Here is a 5,280-nt window from a genome sequence, read left to right as displayed (position 1 = left end):
CTGGCGGCCGATCCATCGCCTCGGGTAGTTGACGTTCAGGTTTCATAACTAACCTTTTTCGTAGGACTCTCCATACAGTTGATTGTGGAATTTGCAGCTCTCTGCTAGCTCTGCGAGTCGATTTTCCTGGGCTGCAAACAAATGCTTGCTGGATGCGTGCTACATTTTCATCACTCGTTCTCGGCCGTCCAGAACTTTTCCCTTTGCACAAACACCCATTCTCTGTAAACTGTTTATACCAACGTTTAATACATCACCTATCAGGAGGTTTAACACCATACTTCGTTCGAAATGCACGCTGAACAACTGTCGTCGATTCACTTCTGCCGTACTCAATAACACAAAAAGCTTTCTGTTGAGCGGTCGCCATCTTAGCATCAACTGGCGCTGACGCCTAGTCAACAGCGCCTCAAGCGAACAAATGTACAACTAAATGAAACTTTATAGCTCCCTTAATTCGCCGACAGATAGTGCTTAGCTCTGCCTTTTGTCGTTGCAGAGTCTTAAATTCCTAAAGTTGTGGTATTCTTTTTGAATCACCCTGTATTTTTCTATGACCGTGATAACGACGGGCAACGGCCTTGCCGCAGTGGATACACCGGTTCCCAAGAGATCACCGAAGTTAAGCGCTGTCTGGCGTGGTCGGCACTTGGATGGGTGACCATCCAGGTCTCCGTGCGCTGTTGCCATTTTCGGGGTGCACTCAGTCTCGTGATGCCAATTAAGGAGCTACTCGACCGAATAGTAGCGGCTTCGGTCAAGAATACCATCATAACGACCGGGAGATCGGTGTGCTGACCCCACACCCTTCCATCTGCATCCTCCTCTGAGGATGACACGGCGGTCAGATGGTCCCGGTAGGCCATTCGTGGGCTGAAGACGGAGTGCATGATAACGACACGTTTGTTGTTGAGCTCCGTTGCTGTCTGTCTCAGATATCGACATTATTGTTGCTGAGCTCTGTTGCAGACCAATCAAGACAGCGACAACTTTGTCACTAAGCTTTGATGCTCTCTGACCATAACAGCAACACAATTGTTGCTAAGCTATGCTAAGCTATGTTGTTGTCATGATATCTGCATGTTTGTTGCTGAGCTTTGCTGCTGTCTGACAATAATAGCAACACGTTTGTTGTTGAGCTGTAGTGTTGTGTGACCGTGACGTCGAGGTGATTGTCGCTGAGCTCTGTTGCTGTCTGACCCAGATATGGACACGTTTGTTGCTAAGGTCTGTTGGTGTCTGACCACGATATGGACACGTTTATGGTAAGCTCTGTTTGACTGAATTACAAGCTTATGTTAGTCTTTGTCTCTGTCTTACTGTGACAAAAACACGTCTATAGATAGATCCGCTACAACCTGTACATCGAAGATGCAATGACGAAAATGAATTTTCAGAAATGGGATTAAAATTCAAAGTGTAAGGATATCAATGCTAAGATTCCTTGATCACCTTTCCCTCATCAGTGGGAGCGAACAATAACCCGTTCAATCGATATAGTAATACTGAAGCACTCTTTGGCCCTATCATAATTTGTCTACCTGTACGCGATTCAAACAGAATCTAGAAGGTATCTATGCACGTATGAGATGACACGGCTAAGGCCAGCCACCTCAAAAGTAACCAGAACTGGCAAATATGTGCAGGTACAGTTGTAGCGCAGTTTTAGTGGACAGTATGATGAAATTTGTGATGTACACAATTTTCAACTTTTATAGCTGTCGAATTTTCACCACCACTACAACCACAGTCTTTTTGTGGAGATATATACGTTTCTCTATGGCACTAAAAATTGCGTTGGAAAAGCACTTCCACGTAAAATTTGTGAAACTTGATCAAATAAAATAACAGCCCTGCAAACCACAATCCTGCTCTCAACTGAAGAAGTTCCAGAATCGTCTGCTCTGCTACTGCAAATGTAAGCAAACACGTGATACAGGTAGGCTGTTGTGCTTATTATTTTGTCTTTTATGTGAAGCGCTCAAAATGTTAGTCACTTATACATGCAATAAAGATACTCTGGATAGTTAGCATATTGTCTGGGTCTATCACGTCATAAGCGTTATCTGGCATTTCATGTCTTCTGGTGTCATTGATGACTCCATGTAGGCATCTTGTTTTGTTTTTCACACTAACGAGAGTCCAAAGTTGTTAAGGATCTCCACATTTCTCTTGGGAATCTTTATAGCTATTTTCTGCCCAATGGGCAAAATATCTGTAACGTTGATACCATATGGATTAGCCTCCTCCTATAGGGATGCCTTTCTGTAACTTACTGCAATAGTTGTTACGAAGTAAAGATACCTCCCATCAACAAATCAACGCTCATTCATAAGATTGTTGATAATCCCACAAAATACCTTCACCGATAAACGTAGGGTGTTCAAGTGAGCAGAGTCACACAATGCGAAGATTCGTTTGTCTATAGTTAGTAAACAACTCTTCCTCTGCCAACGAAATCTTATGTAGAAACGCCACATCACTTTGCAAGTTTCATAGACAACATTCAGAGAACACTACGCTGCTTGCAAAGTTATTGTAATGAAGCTACCGATGGAGTGAAATGTAAATGCTTTGGAATGCAGTTCACAGAACACTCCTTCAACTGACACCACTTACTGTTCAGGCAGCCTCTTAGTGACTACATCGGCTGTTACCGCTGCCAAAAGTTTGGTTGCATTTATGTCGTCAGTTGCTATCATTTCCGTTGGCATACTTCAATATTGGCGTTTCCAGTTTCTAGGTGGATATAAAAAACAGAAAGGCACTGGCAAAAAAGGACATTCTTGGCCAAGAGACGTCTACTTGTATCAAACATAGACCTTAAATTGACGAAGAGATTTCTGAGAATGTACGTTTTGTGCACAATATTGCATAATGGTGAAATATAGACTGTGGAAAAATCGGTAAAGGAGAGAACTGATGCGTGTGAGTTGTGTGTTACACAAGGATGCACAAAATTAAGTAGACAAAAAATAAAGATGTCCTCCACAGAATTGTGGACGAAATAAATATGTAGAAAACACTGACTGGAAGAAGGACCAACTGATAGGGGTGTGTTGAGACAGAGTAGCTACCATGGTAGTACAGTGATCCGCAGAGGCAAGAAGTGCAGGGAGGAAGGCAGCTATTGGAAAATATCCAACAAATAATCGAGAAAGTTGCGTGTTTGTGTTAGAGATGAAGAGGCTGGCGCAAAAGAGAAAGCTGTGGCGGGCAGCACCAAGCCAGCGACAAGATTGATGGCCGAAGGTGGAAGGAAAGTTGACTAAGTCGAAGTACTTCCAACATTCGCACAGCGAACGCTAGACAGAAAATCATCAGTTGGGTAATACTTTGTTACACCTCCTGCAAAAAATCGTACTCTGTCATGCATGTCCCACTTTCTACAAGCTTTGAACAGAATTTAAAAAGGCAATCGGTTAATCTCTTTTCTTCTGCACAGTAGTTAGTTATTCGCTGCAAATTAGCTTTTCTATATACACTATCGTTCACCTCTTCTTCTTCTTTTTTTTTTTAAATCAGAATTCAGCGAACGTTGTTGACGCGGTGACGTGTTAATTTTTGAAGAGGCTGCGAAACTTTCGCTGACCTTCCATCCGCCACAGATTATGCCTTTGCTGGTGGGACTCTCGGCAACGTTGTGTCTTCAAAGGACGCCCTGAGCACAGGGCTTCCCTTTATATTCACTGGCTGTGTTAACTAGAGGTCGCTGCCAGCCTCCGTCGACTGTGCGGAATAATTAAAACGGGAGCTACCTCTCAGCACTCAGAGTCCCTAGAACTGGTGCTCAATATACGGTACGCACCGACAACAAAATACTCGAATAAAAAAACTGAAAAAATCAATCAAATATGATGTGAACGATTTGTCTAAAGGCAAAAAAATGAAACGTATAAGACCAACGTTTGGCGCATGTAATTTGTTGTGTGTAATACTTATATACACATATAATAGTGTGTGTGTGTGTGTGTGTGTGTGTGTGTGTGTGTGTGTGTGTGTGTGTGTCAGTTCTTTCGGACATGTTGGTTTAATTTGTTATACGTGGTTGTGAGCATCATTCGAAGGCTTGTCAAGTCTTTTTGTAATTTATTTTGTTTGTTACTTTTACGTGAAACATTTCGAAAAGCACCTTAAGGGGCTCCGGAAAGGCTCAAAATCATGAAAAGTTCAATTTTTACTTTTTTGCGTTTTCTGAATCTGCAGACTATTACCTTTTAATAGATATATAATTTATTCAATTCCGAAGACTACAACTATTTTTAAATTTTTTTTGAAATGTGTTCTACATGGGCGTGACCCACTGTGGCGCTGTTAAACTGCTGTCAAATGGTATTATTATTAACGTCCGTGTTCATCAGGTCTGCCTCATGCAATAATGGAGGTGATAAAACCTATTTTCAGAGACTTAGCAGCACCTGAACTGTTGAAAAAGTGTATTCACGGAAAAACTCAAAACCCCAATGAAAGTGTAAATAGTGTTATATGGTCGAGAATCCCCAAGACTGTATTTGTTGGAATAGAAACACTTCACTTTGGTGTGCATGATGCTGTTGCGACTTTCAATGATGGCAACATTGTAAAGTGCAAGGTATTTAGAAATATGGGAATGAAGATAGGTTCTAACATGGGACGAGCGATGCTTGCTTTAGACAAGGATCGCCTTCGGGCTGCAGACAGGGCTGTAAAGAGTCTAGAAATACAAGCAAGAGTAAACAGGAGGAGGAACAAGAGGAAGCTGGAGGAGGAGTTTTAGAGGATGAAGATAATCCATCCTATGGACCTGGAATGCACTAAAAAGTTAATCCAATCTTTGTCGCTCGATTCCCAAAACTTTTATTTTCTCATACTAATTACATGTTTTCTAAGGATCTTCCAAACATATTCGTTTCAAACTTTCAGTAAATGTTACACAGTACCTTCTGCATAATCTAACACAGCCTTTTTCCAAAAAACTGAATATTTTTGAATATATAAATAAAAAATTGCAAAAAATGTTGTGAATTTTCATTACAATTGAAAAAAATCATATTTAATAACTGAACTAAAATTTTGTAAAATCCCCGTGTTAAGTTGTAGCCCATATTCCAATAAATAATCTGTAAAAAGTTCAACTTCCTACCTCAAATACTTTGTGAGGAAAGATGTAATTTATAAGCGTTATTTTAACATTGCAAGTATAGGGCGTTCCGGAGCCCCTTAATGTTTCTTTTCAACTTTCTGCTATTTTCAGGTTTTGTTTATAAAACGTGATCTCATTGACTCCTCATTTGCTTTCCT

General features: G+C 40.9%; 1 pseudogene; it reads left to right on the top strand.

Moving 5' to 3' along the window:
- Nucleotides 1-571: 571 nt before the first annotated feature.
- LOC126100826 (5S ribosomal RNA) lies at nt 572-689 on the top strand (annotated as a pseudogene).
- Nucleotides 690-5,280: the final 4,591 nt, after the last annotated feature.

Source organism: Schistocerca cancellata, chromosome 1 (assembly GCF_023864275.1).
Source record: "Schistocerca cancellata isolate TAMUIC-IGC-003103 chromosome 1, iqSchCanc2.1, whole genome shotgun sequence".
NCBI lineage: Eukaryota > Metazoa > Arthropoda > Insecta > Orthoptera > Acrididae > Schistocerca > Schistocerca cancellata.
This window is presented reverse-complemented; position numbering and strand designations above follow the sequence as displayed.